This window comes from Phalacrocorax carbo, chromosome 1 (assembly GCF_963921805.1).
Source record: "Phalacrocorax carbo chromosome 1, bPhaCar2.1, whole genome shotgun sequence".
In the NCBI taxonomy this organism is placed as follows: domain Eukaryota; kingdom Metazoa; phylum Chordata; class Aves; order Suliformes; family Phalacrocoracidae; genus Phalacrocorax; species Phalacrocorax carbo.
Window position 1 is genome coordinate 98,194,652 of NC_087513.1, and position 21,169 is coordinate 98,215,820.

Sequence of the window (21,169 nt, forward strand, 5' to 3'; positions counted from 1 at the left end):
GCAGCAGTTATTCCAGGCTGCTGCTGCAAAATGCAGGAAACGATATGTAGTATCTGCTCTTTACAGTCTCACCACCTGAATGTTTGGTGGGCACTGACAGTCACCTAATGCTGAGTAACTGTGGTTTTGCAGTTATTAACTGGTATGACTTTTTATCCTGTGACACACCTTTCTCTTTTTCTCCCAGGCCTGCATTCTCTCTTTCAAAAGCATAATCATCCCTTCTAAATGCATTTTATTTCCACTTGGAAAAAAGGATTCCGGTTCTATAATGGTTCTTCAGGTGCTCCATCTTGCAAGGAGGCAGAATTGGGTTTTGAAAGCTGCTGCCTGACCAGTCGGCACCGGCTGACCTGTTTGCGGTGAGGTTGTAGGGGAGGCAGGGAGGCGGTGCTGCCTCTGCTTGATATTTCGTGTATGTTGAAGCATATTCATTTTGTGCTGTGTGAGAGTTGAGGTCATGTGTTCTACTGCACCGCAGATATCACAGATATTTTTCTGGTGTTCTGATAATTGTTCATAATAAATATCCTTACTGGGAGTTCAGAATTCAATTTTCAAATCATTGTCACATTCAGAATTTTTTTTAAGAGTAGAAAAACGCTTAACTGCAGGGTAAATTTGAGAAGGTACTGTTAACTGACTTTAGGGAAAAAGTTAGGACTTGTTTAAATGGAGTACAGCCAAAAAACTTGAAATATTTACGGAAGTGATTTAATCACTCCCTCTAGCTGCTGCTGTTCAGAGCTGAGGTAACTTCCAGTTGGTTTACCTTTGGAAACAATGGCCATTTTAGCTGCATGTAGGAAATTGAAAAAAATGAAATAAAACTTCTTTAAAACTGTTTTCACCACTCTTCATCTGTATCGCTATTTAGTCAAGGCTTAAGACAAATATTTTCAGTAACAATTTCTTATGTCTTTCACTACTACTTAAGCTGAAAAGCCAGATTTGATTTTGTAGATCGATCTCTGGAAAGTAGTTTGATAGTAAACAAAACACTGATTTGCCACAAAGCAGGCAGAACTTTCTGAATCATATGAATGTTAAACAGTGGAAATCGTGACCCTGTTCTAATCAGCCGCTCCAGGCAGATTTAATTTTTTGTCGCTGAAGTAGGAAGCCTGAATGTCTTGAAGCAATATATGAGCGGAACCTCTATATTCACACAGGCCAGCTACCTTACTGCAGGTTATGCTGTATTGTTTTGGCTGCTCTTACTCTCCTTACGCAGAAGAAGAAAAGTAATCACGAGGAGACCTTACACAGATCATTAAATGAGTTCTGACTTGTGTCTAAATATCCAGCAGTGCTCAATTGCATGTTATTTTATCAAACTTGTAATAGTAATGAAAGAAATGTGCTTTCTTTGGCTGCTCACTTCCTCCACAAAATGAAATTTTTTAATGTAGTTAGGAATTTGTAAAAGCTGTCTAATATTCTTCATCTCTGTCCTGTGTGTCCTAATCTGAGGAGGAAATCTTAAGGCTGATGACTAGTCTTCATTGAAATACTTGTATTTTTTCCCCTCATAAATTGCAAAGGTAGATGAACATTGCCTTTGCAGACTTCCCTGTCTGTTCTTCTTAGTGTTTACTAATGCATGTACCATTAAGCGAGCTATCAGTTTGACTCTGTTTCCTATACCCAGTTCCCTGAGCTTAAAAACCCCCAATGCTTATTGCAGGTATTATTTGAAAAGGTGTGGATTGTTCATTGCTGGTGAAAAGACTATTTCACATCTCAGATTAGACCTAGTTTATTAGTTCACGGTTTTACTGTAATATATTCTGGTGGTGGGTGCAGAATTAGCTCAGTTGTTAAACCATTGGATTGACAAAAACAATTTGTTAGGAGTTGTGATATTTTTCTCACCTGAAACGTTTGCAAGCGGTAGCTTTTCTCATGTTGGCTGCAGCATACCTACAGTCCTCTTTGTGTATCTTAATCAAAATTAGGCAGGATAGAAATTATGAAGTTTCCCTGCTAAGCACTCTGTGAAAGTGCAGGCTCTTAATTCTGGCGGGTGGGTCTGGGTGCCTTCAGATCTCCGTATTAGTAGTTGTTATTTTGAAATGGGAAGCTGACAGTATGTTGGTCACTAAATGCTGCGATGGGTCATGCTGGCTTTGCAGATCAGAAGTAAAGCCTGCTGTAGGAGGTGGGGGCAGGCAGACCTCCGCAGGAGAATCAGCTGTGCTAACCCGCCTTCTGCTCCACTGTTGGACCGGATGCCTGTGCTGTGGTTTTTTTTTCAGAACAGGCTGTGGGAAACGGTCTTTATGCAGTACACCTCATAGGCGTGGATTTTAGGCTTCTCAAATAGTATGAATTTGACTTTTTGTAAACTCTTTACTAACATTTTTTGGCAGTTGAAATAACTTGCATAAGTCACGTGCTTTTTGTGGCCTGTAGCTGAAAACTGATTTTGTATGAATTATATAATTGTTTAAAGAGAGCAACGGATCTAAAGAGGGTGATGGAATGTGTAGAGAACGTTCATCCTACAGAGCGATGCTAGCCAGTACCTGGTGGCAGAAGAAATGCTGGCGTTAGAAAATGTGAAATGCAGAAGCACGACTGTATTGTTGCAGAGTACTCTTATCTTTACGCTCTCTGTGTGTTTTAGTAAGTGTGAAGATCTAACATTGCATATAATGCACTTACGCGGCTACTTTGCCAGCATGACATTAGTGGGAACTGCACTGTTTCCTTGTATCAGTACTCAAGCATCACCTGCTGCAATATTCTTTTTTTAGCTTGTGACTGATTTCTTAATCTCTTCAAACTAAACTGAGAGAATTTGGCAGATTTAACAGTTATGTATGAAGAGCTGAAGGAGAAGAATGTGTGCTTGAGATATTGATTTTTCTTTAATTCCCAGTTATTTTGGACAAATGTCACATACTTTTGACAAATTGGTTTTAAAGAGTCACAGATATTTACTAGAGCGGAGTCTAAAGATGGGTAAGTAATGCCACGTCCTTGTTAATTGTTTCCTCTAATGCATGTTCATACTTGAAATTCAATGTTGAGGCACTTCCAAGACCATGAATGACATAAGCAGCTAAAGAAGGCATTCCAGGTGATAAGCTTTAGCATTTCTTTATTGTTCTGCTTTTTTTTCCCCTCTTCTAATTGTCTTCATTATGGCAGGAATTTCCCATGTTCCCTTGTCACAAGATGCTTCTGCTTCTTTTGCATTGCTTGCTGTTTCATGCAATCCCTTGTCTGTCTTGATAGCTTGTTCTTTTTCCCCTGCATGATTGAGAAGGGAAATTCTGCAAGGTGATCATGCTCAGTAAAAAGAGAAATAAAGGCCTGCAGTAAAGAGAGCAAAAATCATAGGATTTGGCCTTTAGCTCATGCAATGTACTTTGGTGTTCAAAGGATTTTGTTTTTGAAGACTTACTGCAGGTTGAAGGTTTCTTTTTTTCAGGAAACACAGTAGAAATCCATAGTTAAATGTAGTGTTTCCCCCACAGCTTGAAATTAACAGGAACTGCTGTTGACAAGTGTTTTTCCAGGTGTATTATATTCTGAATCGTCAGGCTGTGGTTTTGAATCGGATGTGTTCACCAACACAGAACATCGGCTGTCCTGCCTTCTGTGCAGTGATGACACACTTAGAGTGCAGGTGGCAATTCAAATACTACTAATAGCAGGGACCATGGTACCCGGAGACAGGGAAGAGGCAGGCTCATTTAGCCTGCCCATCAAAAGACTGATAAAGGGTGGGTAAGTAAGGCAATTCATGTGGGCCCATGTGCAGGAAAGTTGGAGGATGAGCAGCTGGCAACTGATCGCTGTGACCACAGCAGCGCTTCGCTGGAGTGCCTCATTGATCGAGAAGGGGAGGACATTAAAGAGCAGGATTTTGTGTATACCGACAATGTTTCCACCACTCTGAAAATCCTTAGTCTGAGATTTTGAGTTTCAGTTTGTGACTGATGTGAAGTTAAGCCTCTCTCTGGAAAGGTTAATTAGCCTGCATGCCATGTAGGTAAACCTGTAATGAGCAGAGATGCCAGTCGATTGCAAAGAATCCTCTTGTCTTTTCAAACTCGTTTTCAGCTCTTGGTAGTAGAAAGGAGCGGCCTCGTGTAACTGTAGGGGTAACAACAGTGCTAGACTCATCCCTGCCCTGCCTGCAGGAGATCCAGAGGCCGGGTTTACGCTCAGCAGGCGTAACAGCCTTTTGGTGACATCTGGTGGCAGATTCATTGCTTGCCAGCAGACGTACCCTTGACTAAACCGTGCGCTGATGCACGCACAGCACTCGAGGCTTGCTCTGGAGACAAGGGACGAAGTGCCTGCTTTATCCCTTTCCTGGCTGGCAACGAAACGACCTGACATAGCCAGTGGCTCCCTTGCCTTGATCAGAAGGAAGGCCTGAAGGCAATCCGATCCGTCAGCCCTTGATAAGGATCTGAAGCGTGTTTTAAAGATCTCAGCCCATCAGTGATGTCACGTTGTGATATTCAGGAAACCTGTTGTTCTAGGGTTGTAGAGGGAAACGTGATGGGGATCAGGCGGCTTCCGGGCAGTAAAATTTCAGCTGACTTGTTAACAAATGCGTTTATTTTGGCACCTTCATCCCTGTTGGGTGTTGGGGTTTTTTTGTGTGTGTGTGTTGGGTTTTTTCTTTTTTTATTTTTTTGTTCCCCCAGAATGTCTCCCTCGAGTGGCTGGGATCCTGAAGGCAGCACAGTTGCTGTTTCTCAATATTGCTTGTAACTGCAAATCTTAATCACCTCTCAGGCCCAGTGGAAGGGGCATCGCCCTCAGTCAGAGGTAGTCTGTAGCCCTCTGTGTCATGCTGAGTTCAAACAGTGTGCCTTCTGAGTTTGTTGGGGGTTTCTTGGTTTGGTTTGGGTTTGGTGTTTTTTTTTCCAGATTCCCCAGTCCTTATTGAAAATGCCAAGGAAAACAGCCAGATTAAATATACTGGAAAGTATATTTGAGCAGAGAAGCTAGACGTGGCCAGCCCATCACATTTTGCATAGAGTAGAATGAGAAGGAAGAAGCTTCCTATCTTCCTTTCATAAACTTATATGGGGAACAGAAATATGAAATTTACTTGACTTGTTGCCAGTAGCAGTTGCCCTTACTGGGGCTCTTCAGAGACATGGATTAAGAAGAAAGCAGAGGTTTTTGTGACAGCCTTATTTGTGCAGAGAGGCAATGGTTCAAGCTGTCCTGACTTCACTTGTAAAATTTCAGTAAAGGCATCCAGAAAGCCACTAACAGTCATTAGCTGTTAAAGCAGCTGTAGTTGTTTCTCATATAGGTAGCTGCGCATCTTGCCAGGCAGGTTTATGCAGTTAGAAAGGAGAGGGGGAGTGGCGCACAGCCTGAGGGTTCCTCCACTCTGCTCCATGGTCTGGTTGGCCCTGCTCTGGAAGGGGCAGTAGTCTGCTGGAAGGAGCAAGGGACACGTAATTTGTGCACACCCACCTCTTTCCTGCACTCTGAGAGCATACTTGCATCATGGTGTATGTGCCGCCATAGATCACTCATTTTAAAACCAGTAAAAGCCGAAGCTTCTTATCTAGATGAGGTTTTGGTGCCTTGCCAGCATTTTCCTACATGAGACTATTGAGAGAAAGGAAATGACAATTTTTAATAACGCGACTGTGATTTAAGAAAACAAAAGAAAGGCTCATCTTTTATCACAGAGCTTTCTCCCTCCTGAGCTGCTTGCTGAAGTCTGCCACAAGCATGGTGGCTTGTGTCTGAGAACCTCAGAAGAAGAAAGAGAGTAGTGACTGTCCCTAGTAATGGGCAGGAGCAGCTTTCAGGCGAGGAATGAGTGAACAGACCAAGTCTCCCCTGCTGCCACCCCTCCCAGAGGAGTGGCAGCAGGGAATAGTAACTCCCCACCTCCTCTGCTGTAAGAATCAGCAGACAGAGTAAAACCTGCAGGTGGCAGGTAGAAAACAGTGAGGTGATGCTTCCTTCCACCTAGTCAACTCTCAGGGAAGAGTTTTCAATCTTTGTATATTTCCTTTTAGCTTCTACACTTTTCCCACTTGTTTTGTTTGCCTCTCATATTTAGCTGGATCGTGGTATCTCAGCTCTCTGGACAGGCATTTTCATTCCTCAGAGGTACTGTGACTTGTTTGAGGAGACCTAGCGCTCGACGTCCTTCCAGCTACACAAACAAAGCTGGGGTGGGGGGAGCGGAGAAAGCGGCTCCTGTGGTAAAGATAATAATAGAGCATTGGTCTGTTTATGACAGCTATCTTCTGTATGTTGGCATTTCCAGCTCCTTCCTCTCAGGTTACTCCTCAAAGATAATAGGTCTTCTCTTGTAATATACAAAGCTTTAATCTCCTGTGAAGAAGTGTGTCCTGTGCCAGTGCAGATCCTATCATGATGTGAATCTGCTCTTTGTGTCACAACTCGGGCACCTGGAATTCCCTTCTGTAAAATGCCAGGTGTAACTAAGGAGCAGTGAAGACATGCTCCTTATTGGTGGGATTTGTCTCGGTTTGCTTTGGAAGCCTATAGAAAATTATTGGAAGCTTCAGTTAAAGCCTGGCTAACTCCAAGTGTGCTATTTGAATAGCCATAATTCCAAAATAGCAAACGAAGTGTTTGGTTTTGTGTCTGTTTTTTTTTTTTCCTCTTGGCAAACTGCAGAAGCTCACAAGCATATGGAAAAAGGTGGTTTTATGTTCTGTCTCAACAGCTATTGCAGCCCTAAAAGCTTGTTTTAGATACCCCTTATTGTCATAGGATCAGCTAGGTAATGTGGGTGGGTGTTGTACTTGAATTTCTGCTATGCCTACCTGGTTTCATCCTAGAGTGAACCATCTACAGCATTCTGAGTGCTTCCACTGTAGAAAGATTTTTAGGCCAAGTCAGGAGGTTGTTTCTGAAGAAAATTTCATGTTTGCTGCCACACACACGATCAATGTGTTTTGATTCGCATTACAGAGTGCCCTTGGAGCATGTGCTCTGGGTTCCCTTCAGATGAAGCCAAACTAGAGAGATGCTCCAGCCTTGCACCTAAGGTACCCTGCCGAGTGCAAGGCAGCCAGTCTGCAGCACCAGCCTGGAGCTAGCGGGCTGTAACCCCCCCAACATAGGTACAGTTTGTGTGCTGGCAGCATCTCAGTGACAGCTGTTTCATGCTCCTGTTGCACAGCACTGTTTGCTAATGTAAACACAGCTTAAGGGTGTTGAAAATGGTATTACAGCCTCCTTAGGACTAAATTAAATTAGCTTTCATTGTAATACATTTGTAAAATGTCTGTATATATGTACGTACATATTTTTAACAAGTCTTTCACTTTCCAATATTTCCCTGACTAGAATTACATTTCAAATGGAGTAATTGTCAGTTCCTCTTTAACAGCAATAAGCATAAGACATCATGCCAGTACTTGTTCATCTATTCCTTTTTCTCAGTTCATTAATATTATTTATTGCATGGCTAGATTTCAAGTATTAATGAATTCTTCTCAGAGTTTGCATTTTTTAATTGAAATAAATTGATCCTTCTAATATCTCTTCAGTAATTATGGGTTTAGGTATATTGGCACAGTACCGTAACTCTAACAAAATTAGTGGTGAGAAAATCCCATTCTGAAGATTAGCGTGATATATTGAGTTGAACTTTAGGATTTTACTCTAGTGTTTTCATTATGGAGGTTTATTACAGAAAAACACTTTGTCTTCAATTACTTGCTAGCTGATGTGCATCTGAAATGCTCAGATGAATAGCCATGGGTTTTTTTCTGAAATTAGAAACTTCAGCTGATGAAATGCAAATACTTTAAACACTGCTATTAGAAGTAGTTGTCATGGCACTAACAGGATCGCAATATTAAGTTTACAAGTCAGTTTTTAATTTTCTCTGCAGCACGCACTGTCGCATCTGGGACAGACTGACAGTGATCAGACTATGAGTTCTCTGTACCCTTTGCCTGTTGCAAAGGGAGATAGTGGCGTGTGCATCCTCATCGGCTACAGTTTCGGCAGAGACCGCAAATGTATGTGCCCTTTCTCCCTCGGCTAGAGCGGTTATAAGGTCTGAATTTACCTGTTGCGCCTCAGCCACTGACTACTAAGGTAATGTAAAGGAATGTGAAGTTGAAATACTTTACACACCTTCCTTGTTGATGCCCGATTTTGTTGTCTGGTACTTTTTCTGTTAAATTTGCACCTCTGTAAAAGATCTGTATACAGTAGGATAAAATAAGCTGGAAGCCTTCTACGGCAAGGGCGGCAAATTTAACTTGCGATTGTGTGTCACGGGTGAAACTGTTTTGACTTGACAAATTTTTACGTGATTGGATTTACTGCCAATTAACACAAAGTTGTAATTGCTGATTTGAGGGTAGAGAAGAAAGAAAAACAAAAAACCCCCACTTGGGTTTTTTTTTTTCTCCCTTTCTTCTCCCTTCCCCAGGGTCAACTTCAGTCAAACACCTGCCCGGTCTCCCCTTCCCTTGCTTTTGCCGTGCATTACCCTCAGCCCCTCAGGGGTGCCCCTGCCCTGGTGTGGATGGCCAGCGAGCCACGGTCCCTCAGGGTTGTCTCTACCCCGCTGTGGGCTGCCTGCGGTCTCTCAGGGTTGTCCCTGCCCCAGCGGGGGTCCCTCAGCTGTGCCCCCCTTAGGCATGGGGCACCCCCTTCCAAGTGTGCCTCCAGCTGTGTCCCCATCAGTGTCTCCTTCCATGGGTCTCGAGCACCTTCCAAGGTGTTGCCAGACCCTTGCAGCTGCCACACTCTGAAATGCATCTGCACTGGGGTGCCATGGGTTCCCCTGGCTGCCTGCAGACCTATTTCTACATGAAAACCAGTGTTGGTGCTGCTGAGCCTGTGACAAAAACTGATACCTGAGTGCTTCTACGGGGCATGTGACTTTTCAGCTGCTCTAATAATCGTGAAAGTCTCTTTCCAGTTGTCTTCAACAACTGCTTTCCCCAGACATAAAGGGAAAGGACTCTGCTGAGGGCAGGAGAATAATATGCATTTTACTGGGATGTCAGTGAAGGGTTAATAGTGAAGACAAGGGCTTTCAGAGGAACAGAAGGGCAGATTTTTTCCCCAGGTGAGCTGAATTTCAGTGCTAGTTGGTCTTCCATATTATTGGGATAACTGGGATTTTCTTAGGAACCTGTCGAGTTTTCTAGTCGGAGCCCAGGATGCCCATCTCGTGAGCTTGCTGAGTGCTGCAGCACAAGCGAGAAGGAAGTGACTGACAAGACAGCGCTTGCTTCAACCCAGCGTGACACCCGTTTACAGCTGGCTGCTAAGGAAGGACGTGTATACATAAGTGGTGTCACTGGTATACTGAGCAGCGACAGTGAAACAATCAGATCCTAAAAACGCTCTGTTTAAGCATTCTAATTAAAACATGGTTAGAGGGTTTTGTATCAGGGAAAACGAGCCACAAGCAATTCAGCACTGGAAACACCAGCATGTTTGCCCTAATGCTTTTACATACCTAACAGAGGGCTTTGATTCAAGCCCAGAGAAAGTTGGATGCTCTCAAGCTATAGCTGACAAACATTGGCAGGCAGCTGACACTGCTAAGTATGATGTATATAATATTTTTTTAAACCCTATTATGGAAAATATCTGGCTGCAGGCTCTGAGTAATTGAAGGCTCCGCAGCCTGTCTTGTAGATGACTCCTTTTGGTGGTCCTGTGACACGAGAGACTGCCCTGCAGCTCCTCTGAAAAGACCACCGACTCAGCCCCAGGCAGAGGTAAGAGTGGTTATCCCAAAACATGTTTATCGGACATGTGACTCCACATGTAGAAAGTTGACTAAGCAAAAGTGTTCTGCAGCTTGATTGTAACACACTGTTCCTGCCACATGGAGAAGTTGCGATTTCTTGTGTCCTGGAAGGCAGAAGCACTCTGCACACTTGGAAGTTTAATTAGTAGCTGTGCCACAGTGCAATCGCGTGGAGATGGTGCAGTTACCCAGCTAGTGTTTTGGGACAGCTACATGTGTCTAACCCATTTGTACACGTAGCACCCTAAATCAGCGCTTCATTTCAGAAAGCACATGGTGTAGCCCACCGTGTGCTTCCCTTGGCCTCATGCGCCCCTTGGAAGACCAGAGAGAATTAGAAGCCCTGTATTTTCCTATCTGCTTACAGTAACTAAAACATTAAAAATTAGGGAATAGCCTTAAAATTATTTTTACTTCCATTTTCTTCTAGTTCTCAGCCCTTTAGCTTGCATGCTGGATACATTTCCAAGTTGTTCCCCACACTATGTGGTTTTGTTTTTTCTCCTCAACACAAAGATCACACCGCGCCATGGGTGCTTGGCGCAGCGTTACTAACATGGAGGGTCTTCTGTTGCACGATGGACTGTAGCTCACTCCAGTAAGAAAATGGCTTGCATATCTGTCCTGGATCCGTTTGAAAATAAATCCCATCAGCTAAATGGAGTATTCTTTTGTGCAGGAGATGGTGGTTGCTCAAGTCACCTGCCACACTTCAAACCTTCGATGTCTATTTTTAATGTGTCAAACCCTAACTAGGTTAGGTAGACTTGTCATGTACAAAGGTGAGTACTGTATGTGCTGCTGTCTGCAGAGATATGCTTTTTGTCGTATTACAGTGTGTGAACAGAAGTAAAATTGGGCCAGAAATTACAGCTCCAGATCCGAGGCCAAAAGTGAAGGGCTGCTAGATTGGATTTCTATTTGTAACTGCTTTGTCGTGGTGTAGTTTGATCTCTGCAGGTGGAAGTTATCAGGTGAACTTTGTGCTCCTGAATGTATGCTATTTCGTATGTTTTAATTTCAAATTCTCATTTTCTTGCATTCATTCTTTTCTTTGGGTGTATATATGGCCTGCTTTCTGGTTTTCTTATTGACTTGCATATTGCCCACTCACCTACCCTCTAGCGTTGGTGCTCTGTGGAATATCCCAGCTGCTGAGCACACGCCAGGCAATGTCCTCAAGGAACTGTGCCTGACTGAATATTGCAAGCTCATTAGGGTTTTGGTTTGGGTTTTTTTCTCTTTTTCTTTTAAATCCAGAGGTGTATTGCAAAACCTGAGGTGAGTAGAAGAGGAAATGAATTGCCTCTTGTAGTAGCGCTGGTAATTGCTGTCTTGGTTGTTAAGTCGAATATTGCGTCCAAATGCATTTGTTCTCATGTTTAATGTACAGACAAAAGTGATACTTTGTCTTCTAATCTGAAATAATATTCTGCATTGATCAAGTCACTTTATTTCTCTAATTTCCCTGCTACCCCTGAACAATTCCTTGCCTGACTTTTTTTCCTCAGGGTTGCTGATGTATCTCTGACAGCACTGTTCCCTCTGTATTTCTTTGATGGGTGAATTTGAGAGCAAAGGAAACCTCGGTACCTGTCCTTCAGCAGCACATGAGTTAGTTATGCCTTCTGTATGCACCCGGGGCAAGAAACCTTCTCACAGTTCCTAATGATCCTGCAAGATCTTTCTCACTAAGGTGAAGCTGCTTTGTGAAGGTGTCTGTTAATCTGAAAAACAATTATTTGAATGCTGGAGTGAACCTGACTTTAGGTGACCTGGGCAGTACAGAGAAGTTTATACGCCTGCAATTGTGATATTCATCTAACGCTGTTACTGTGTGTGCACATAATGCCCCAATGCAGGGAGGCGAGGTCAGGAAAGCAACTTTTCAGCGTGAACTAAGTGGCTTTCCCTCAAGTCCCTGGTGTGTGCGTAGGAGAGAACTGCTAATGGCTGTCCCAAAAGTATAAACAGGCTTTGACACGCAAGCCTTATGTTAATGCTGTCAGTAGCTGCGGCAGGGAGTCTGTCTCCCCCGGCTGCTCTAGCAGGAGAAAGCAGGCACGGGAAGGCAGCCCATGTGTGCTTTCCTGGTGATGCTGGCGTACGAAGTAAGCCAAGGCTTTCCTTGGAATCAGGCTGCTTGGTCAAGGAGTCAATCACTGTCTTGAAGAAACAAAGTGGCAGCATAACTGTGAGGGGACCATGACCCACCGTGGCCTGAGGGTGAGGGGATGGTCTCTGCTCTGAGCTCTGCGGACACACAGGGGCCAGGGACGTCTCCTTGCTTGTGACATGCACCTGTGGAGAAAATGCAATAATACAAAAATATAGTGTAAAAAACTTAAATACTAGTGACCTTGATTCTGAGAAGTCAGGGAAAATAATATTTTCAAGCACTTTCTTCTGTGTGGCTTCTTTCATACTTTCTAGTTGATATGTGAGCCAAGATTTGGACTCCATAACAACAAGTTTGGGGTGTTGGGGGTTTTTCTTCTTTTTTTCCTTTTTTTTCGGCTTTGTTTCACATTAGGATTTTGAATACTCTGCAGAGACACAGCTCAAAGCTGGTAAAGTTGTGCTGCTGCCTTTGGCTGGTTCTGTTAGCTCCAGCCGGAGGGTGGGGAAGGGTTGAACTGTTTTCCAAGGAAACAGATTTTTTCAGACAGTGTCCTATGGGAAGAGCTGTGAGTTAGAAGTGCTGAGCTGAAACAGGAGTGCTGAGCTAAAAAGTTTTGTTCTATTTCAAGCGGTGAAGTCCACCCAGAGGAAGGTGATAGCTTCTAGCTCCGTTGATGTGTAGGAGCAGAGAAAAGATGCTCAGTCATCTTCTCCTCCACTTCCAAGTAAAAACAGGATTAGAAGAAGCGAAACAGGCTTGTTCTGTAGCTCCTAGCAGCAAAAGGGTTTGGCTTTTGCTATGCTCCAACCTGTGTTCATGTTTGTGTGGCTAAAAAAATAAAATAAAATGTTTTCATTTGTTGGATTGTAGATACAAACTTGTGACACTACTCTATTAGGATCATAGAAAGTGTGTGGCTTTTGTTGTGAGGAAAGCTTTTACAAAAATCTCACATGTCTGGAAAATTACACTGAAAATCAAACTGCAGTCCAGTGCAAGTGATTGTATATAACGTGGCTGTAACTCATGGAAGAAAATACGTCAGTAGGGTTATTAGCTGATGCTAAACTATAGCTCATAATTGGACATGTTTCTCTTGTGTTGTATTTGCCTAATAATGCAGATGACTGCATTCTGGTATGATCAAACACCTTACTCAAACCTTGCGCTGTAAGTTGCTGCACAGCATAAATGCTCCTCAAGTCTGCTTCCTTTGTCCGTACGTGGTAATGGTGACAAAGGGTATTAAAAAAAAAAAAATTAGTCTTTTTGCCTGGCAACATTAGGCTTCTTTCTGCTCTTTGAAATTCATTCTAATGGCCGTGGCGTCAGTGGCATTGAATGTGGCTCTTTGGGTGGTAATGGAGGTGTAGAAGCAGTAGCAGCACAGGGGGTTGGTATTGAGGAACTGGAAGGAAGAGAGTAGGAAAAGATGATGATGGAGCTGGGGAGAGTCAAGTGGGACAAAATGGCATTTTCTGATCATCCTGAAACGTGGTAGGTATCAGTGATCATGAGAGTGGTAGGCAGAAGCAATGGTTTTCTCAAACTGGGCAGCTTCCAAGAGATAGTTGGAAAAATATTCAGAGGTAGATATCAGAATTCCTGCCAACATTCAGCTACATACTTACTCAGAGCTGAACTTCTCAACAGCTGCAGTTATAATACTGTTTTGCAGATCTAACACTTCCAAGATGTGGAAAATAAAATTCAGGATGAATTTTAAGAACGTAATAGAAATAACTAGTGTGGCAGATGTAGGTTTAGGGTATTCCGCACATTCTGAAGGATTTGTTTTTAATGTGAAGCATGTACCTTCACACTCTGTAACATGTGCTCTGATTCACTGACAGATTCGTTTTGCACAGTCCCGCTGGAATATTGGCACTCATGCCGTCTATAAACAGACAGTCAAGGTTTGTGTCTGTCAGGGCTGTACTTCATTTTATTTACCGCACGGTCTTTGGGGGTGGGAAGAGAGGGAATTAATCAAAAGAAGCATGCAATTCTCCCTCACTCCTTCCCTTTATTTATTTATTTTTGAACTTGAAAGCTTTCTGAATTCTTTATTATTCCCAGAGTCCATTTTTTATTCTTTTTCCCAGTAGGAAAGCAGCTGATCTCAGCAGGTGAGGGGCAGGGCAATTAGTTGTTGGGGTCAAAAGGCAAATCAAGGGGTCATTGCAGAGATAAGGAGCCCCCTGGTGATTACCCTGGCTGATTGGGTGAAGGGAATAGGGTGCAGAGGAACTGGAAGGGTGAGGATAGAATCATTAAGGCTGGAAAAGACCTCTAGGATCATCAAGCCCAACACCACCATATCTCCTAAACCATGCCCTGAAGGGCCATGTCTACATGTTTTCTGAACACTTCCAGGGATGGTGACTCCACCACCTCCCTGGGCAGCCTGTTCCGAAGGCACGGGGCTTGAGCTTCTAGGGGTTGTAGCAAGGAAATTTGCCTTAGTACGTGTAGTGTATTATACCCCAGCAGGGTGTGTGTATCTGTACATGATTGCCTTCTGTATGTGATTGTCTGGCAAATGTCATGAAGACAGAAACTATAGTGCGTGTGATGTACCAGCAGTATTTCTGGGTGGGATACTTCATTGCTGCCAGCTTGTAAGCAAGAAAAAACCCTACAAGCAGGAGTCCCTTAGCACAAGTGGTAGGAGACAGCATGGAAGTCTGGATTCAAGTGATTATACGTGTAAAATGTGTTCGTCTGATTCGTGTCAATATGGAACAATGCTAGAGTCACACGGTGAAGTGTGACCCTCTAGCATTTGACCGTTCTGTTTGTGCTTGTATAACGGAGAGGCCGTTCAGTGTTCAATTGAATTGTTAACTGTCTTAATGGTTGAGATGTTGATTGACAATTTGTGTAGTTAATTGTTAAGAAAGAATTTTAGTTAGGAGTAGAAACTAACATCTGAGAATTTTAACAAGATAATAAATAATGCTTAGGCCAGACAAGATGGCATTAGCAATGAATGCTTCACTGTCAAGAGGCCTCCTAAAAGGATACAACTCAGTAACTTCAAGGACTAACAGTGGAAACATCTTGCTACAAAGGAGAGAAAGAAGATAAGGGAAGGCCACAAATCAGCCAGCAGTGATAACAGGGAACTTCTTGGCTCAGGAGGCGCTGAAGCATGAAAACTGGGGGAAAGGTAATTCCGGCAGGGGGAGATTGCGACCACCGACCCAATTCAGGACCAAAAAGACTTGCCCCCCCACACCTGTAAAGAGCATGCGTGCTCATCTACATGGCAAGCGTGGCTAATTTAAATACGGCTGACCAACGGCAAGTGGAATGCTTATCACTGACCAAAGAGTGTAAACTTAGGCGTGTTTTTACTAATTGTTATTAATTAAGTAACTGAATATAAACCCTGTAGTATCGTATGACGGTATGCACGTTAGGCGGAAGGATCCCCCGTGCATCCAGCGCTGCTTGCTTGTCTCTATTCAATAAATTGTATACTTTGATTAAAATTCCTTTGAAGGCTAAATTAATCATAACATACGTATTAAAGGTAATCTATAATCTCTTTCAGGGCCAGTGAACTAACATCCATAGTTCCTGACCACCAGCACAGAACAATGTCGTGCCATGCAGCAGAAGTTCACTTTGAGGATGTGCCAAGTAATTGCCTGCAGAAAGCTTGCAATAACCAAATTTCTTCTACAGAAAAGAACCTCTTTCCAGGAAAGAGCCTTTCAGCTGTAATTTGCAATGAAACAAGTGGGATTACAAAACTACAATGATTAAAGTTAGGAAAAGAAATGCCCCTTGCAGTAAGGGGTAATTCAGAGACCATTTTCAACAGACGGTGAGTTAGAACAAAGGGAAGTTCACCCCCACTTGCTAATTGCTATTTGTGATTTATTGGAGTTTATCGTACAACCGGGGCCTGCAGCGGTTAGGCGGCAGCCAGAGCTGCCAACCCTTGACAAACCAAATCTTTGGCATTTCCACAACCAGCAAAGAAGTGAGAAACAGAGAAAAGCGAGAAAGCGGCGGGGAAGAAAGCCTGGGAGAAGGAGCGAGGCGCGGGAGGGAGGCGGCGGCGCAGGGAGCGCACCCCAGCTCCGCTCGGGCGGCTCCCGCCTCGCCTCGAAGCCGCCGCGGCCAGCCGAGAGCCCTTCCCTCCCCCGCGCTGTGGGGTGCCCGCGGCGCCCCCCTCCACAGCCTGGGCGGGCGAGGCTTTGCGAGGAGAGGGCTGCGCCCCCGACCCCCCGCCCCGGCCCTTGCCGGCGCACTGCGGGCGGCGGGCGCGGCGCGGCGCTGTTGCCCCGCCGTGGCGGCGGCCGGGCGGGCGGCGGGAGGAGCGGGAGGGGGGGGAGGCAGGCGTTCCCCTTCCCGCTGCTGCCGCGGGGAGGTGGCTCCGGCCCCCCCCCCCGCCCCGAGCCCTCCGCCGCGGCCCGGCGGGGTTGGACCTGGCGGAGCCGAGCCCTGAGGTGGACGCGGAGGGGTGCGGCGGGGCTGCGTCGTTCCTCCCCCCCCCCCCCCCCCCCCCCGCGTCCTACCGAAAAAAGCTGATGTATTGCCGTTAACGCACGGAACAAAAAAAAGAATCTCATCTGCAGCGCAATTACAGCATCTGCCACCTACGCTTATTGATTAAACCAACTTCTCTGCCGTAACTAAGAAGGGCAGGAAACGGTGTTTTTAACTGTGCCCTGTTGCGTAAGGGCAGTTGCTCTTAAAGCCGCTTCTGGCTGCGTTGCCTGACCCGGTTCGGGCAGAAAGCGCTGGAAAGCGGGAGCGTCGCCCCCTCCTCCTGCCCGCGGCGGCGGGACGGCTCCCGGCAAGGGGGGGGGGACGAGTTTCCCTGGCAATGTGTGCCACGGGGTGACAGCAGCAGTACACGGAGCAGCACGCTGCCATCCCCCCCCCCCCCCCCCCCGCTCAGGATGGGTCCTGTCACAGGACCCCGTCGGCACGACTGGCGCCTTCCGCCTGGCGACGCCAGCGCGTGCCCAGCCCGCCTCCGGGGGCGGCGGCGGGGCGCTGCCTGGCGGGGCGGCACCCAGCCCGCTGCGCTCCCGCCCGTGTCGTTCGGCAAATGCACCGGGCTTGCTGCTGCCGTCGTCCGGCTGCTGCCGTCGTCGCCTGAGCTTGTCAGTCAGCGCCGCGCGGGCGGCTCGGATGCGGTGGGTGAAGCCTGCGGGAGCCAATGAGTGTGATTCCCTCTTCCCCTTCTTCGCTCCACGTGAAAGCAGAAGCAACGGCGATCCTTCAAGGGGTGGGTGGCTGAAGCAGTAAGAATTACTGACCAAAAAACCAAGCAGTTCTGCCCTAGAGTCTGGAGGTAAACTCGGGAACGAGGGTTGCCTCATCACAGATGCGGGATTATTTGAGCAACAGGTATCAGATGCACTGAGGAGGAGGCAGAAAAGCTGTTGGCGATGCTTGTGGCATACTCGTAGCGAAAGCCAAGAGAGGATTTTTATTGCTGAGGTGACTGGGAAGGGCTTTGGCTTGCCGGTAAAGTCAATGCCTGCTCTTGTGCAATTCTTCCCGCGCTTGGGGATAAGCCGTGTGAGGACTTTCCTGACTCCATCGCCTGCTCCTCCTCCTTAGGGACATAGCTGGCAAGACTCCATATCTGGCTAATGGCTCAAGCTGAAAGAGTAGTGGTGCCAATATCGGTCATTTCTAATATTCCTGCTGAAACCCTGGCTCTACAAAGCTTCATTCTTTTGCGGTCCTCACCCCATGCAAGGGTATTTGCAACTCAGCAAGTCTCACTCAGGTCTGCTTTTCTTCTAAGCTCAATAACTACCAACACAGGGAAGGGCATCTAGTCTTGATCGGAGAAATTTAAGCAAAACAAAATAAAAAGCACCCAGCTTCACCCCCTGGCAGTTCATTTCAATGGGTAACTGTTAAAAATGTGTACCTTGCTTCTCCTTTTAAATTACCTGGATTTAGCTTCCAGCCACTGCCTGTGATTATACCTCTCCCTGCTAGGCCGAGTCACCCTTCGCTACCTGGCATTTCCTCCCCTTGACGGCTCTTTAAATACTGTAGAGCAAAGTGACTCAGGACTGTTTGCATTAGAGAGACATTGCTGGCCAAAACCTTGGACTGAAGTTTGTTTTCCTTCATGAAGAAACAATGTTCGTGCTGTTGGCGATCCCCATCCCACTGTAAAACCCTCATCCCGCTCCTGCTGTGAAGATGACAGGCTCCAACCTGCGGCAAATTCATGGGAACAGTGGTTCGGAGGGCAGCGGCTCGCGCTTTCACGCTGGAAAAGCAGCATTTGCCAGAGGGAGTGCGGAGCTTTTACCTTGGCTCCAGCCCACAGGCTTTCTTCAAAATATTCCTTTCACATGGAAATTCCTGCCAAGTGAAGATTGCTAGCTCTGGCTGGCATGTCAGCCATGGCAAGAGACACAAAGGTTTTGTATCGTTGGATATACGTGACACAAAGAAAAGGAAAGAGGTTTGTTTTGTGCTGGCTACTGTAGCCAGCGGCACGCAGGGAGTCTTTGTGGAAGGGGTGCGAGAAGGGGGGAGTCAGTATAGGAAAAGAAAGCTAGATTTATTAACATTAATTCCAAATAATCAGTTTTCTGCTGAAGGCAGACTCACTTATCTCAAATTTCCCTGCCTCAGAGCCGCCACTTCAGTCCCTTGCCTGCTCCACGTAAAGCCCCAGCCAAGAAAGTACACCTGCATTAACTCCACTGCACGTAATTTATTGAGCCAGCTTCACCACAATACTTTTTTTGTTTCCCATCACCAGCAACACAGAAGTCATTCCTAGCATGACCATCCCACACGTTGGTTTTTAATCAGCGTTACACTGTGCAGACAAGGCAGATGCTGCTCCATGGTACCGTCCCTGCCTGCACCATGGGTGTCTTTGGAGATTTTTCTCTAGCCAGAAGACTGAGCAGGAAGGTCTTAGAAGTGCTGCCCCCATGCCAGCAGGCAGCAGGTTATCTCCTTGTGGAACCTCAGCTGCGGACCTCTGGGCAGCTGGCGGGAGTGGGTGCGATGCCAGCAGAGCCAGCCAGCTGCTGCAAGTGCCATCGCAGGAGTCGCCAGTGAAGGCAGGGGATGAGAACAGCCTAGTCAGCTGAGGACTCCCAGTGTCACCATGGGAGCCCTTCAAAAACACGCAGCAAGTGAGTGGGATTTGAACAAAGAGTTGAATACACTGGAAACTCAAAGCACATGGCCCTGCTGCCTGGGAAGAAGAGATAGCAATGAATTTGCAAAGTTTCTTTTTTTCCTTTACAAATATTAGCCCCCCCCCCCCCCCCCTTTTTTTTTTCCATTCTGTTTGTGTCTCCAGGATATCTCCGTGAGCTCTGAGATGTTTTCTAAAATGCTGCAGCACATGCAAAGCCTCATAGGGAGGACCAACAGCTATGGCTGCCTTTTGCCACAGGATGAGAGCAGAGGAGGGGGATGTCATCAACTAATATCATGGGTCCCTGGGAAAATGGGAGGTTTCTTATGTCACATTCCCAGACGGTCCTAGGAAATCAAATCATACCATATCTTGTGGAAGAAAGGTGAAAACAGAATGGCCCCGCTCTGTCTCACCTTTGGGAAGACTCCTTACCTCAAACCTGACAATCAGGCCCTGAGTATCAAAAGCATATGATATGAGCAGAAGCAAATTCCCACCTTAGGCGTCTGGTCAGTCTTCAACACCTCACAGGAACCCTGAACTTTTCTTGAAGAAGCCAAGTTATGTATCAAGGGAAGAAATATATTCCATGCTGGACCCTGTGTTTGACCACAGCGCACCTGGAACTGTGGAATCATTGCAGCACGAACGAGGGGGAAACTAAGAGTGATCCATTTCTTCTGAACCTCCTTGGAGACACTGTGGGGGGTCTGGTAGCACTTGCTGAACTTCCTTTCTCTGTGGATCCCTCTATTTTGTTGTACAATCACTTCCATCAGGTTATCAAACTTGAGCCGGTGCAGCAGAGGTTCCTCATCATCTTGCTTGACAGGCTTTTTGAGAACTTTGCTTTTCTGATTCTTAGAAACTTTCAAATGGTTACTTTAAAATTTATTCGTAAGTAAGTTACAACAATCTGATTTTGTGCATGTATTGTCTTAAAATGAAATGATTTTTATCTTTCCTTGAAATTCCTATTCTTGTAATTTTTTTAAAAAACATAATAAACAGGAAAAAAAAGGTGGTCTTATTTTGAACCTAGTATTTTTTTACAATTTCCTTTTCTTCCTTCTTGAACACAAAGTGAATTTTATCCACATCTCATTTCAATTCTGTGGATGTCTGGAAACTGATAGAGAATGAAACCTGAGCTATTCAATTTGATGCATTTTAAATGTCTGTCAGCATCAGCTTCTGGTCTTTGCTACAGGCTCACATGGTGCTGCATGGCCATGGGCAACTTGCAGTGAGGGAGCTCACCACACCTGAAACCTTCTTGATAAGAAAAGGCAAGTGTTAGTGGGCACAATCCTTTTCCTTTTTTTTTTTTTTTCCATAGATCTCTGCTGTCCTCACTTTTAGGTAAACATGCCGTACCCTATTTTCTATCATTCGTATTTCCTTTCCTCTGTGTTGCTCACATCGTCATAAAGCTGTAAACGTCTCTCTTGCTACCTCTCACTGTTCATTAGGGTATGTAGGCCTCTTCCAGCTGCTCCAGCTGGGGTTTTTAATTGGAACAAGGATGCCTGAGGGTGAAAAAAAGAAAAGAGGAGACGAGGGAGTGAGTGAGGGAGAAAGGTGTGGTTTGAAAGGGCAGAATACAGACTTTTTACAGCTGGGAGAGGAAGGAGCTTCCCTGCAAGGAAGCAAGAGTTCAGCAAAAGAGGAGGGGAAATGGAAAGGAGGGAGCTAGGTGAGAGGCAGGTAAAAGGTGTTTGAGAAATGCTGATTAGTTAATGTTTGTAAAGTGTTTCTGAGAGTGCAAAGTTATACGTATATGCTAATCTACTAATTACTATTTTGTGGAGTGTCTTGGTTTATGCAATCATTTATGATTAATTGCAGCTGACTTGTCAATAGCAATGAATGATGGGAGTGTAATACAAAAATTAAGCAGCAATTAAGGTCAAGCTCTTTCTCTTTTCCAGAGCAGAAAGATTTTTTTCTTGAGGCTTACTTTGAATTTTTAGAAGACAGAATATTTGAGTGGAATGAGCTCTTTCCCCAGCGGAAGAACCCTGTGGTTGTGCCCCAGTGTGTCCTGTCCCGGCGCAGAGAAGGTCGGTGAAAGTGGGTGAGACCCTGTCATGAAGAGAGGTGCAAGGGTTATTTCTGTGATGCTTTATACCAA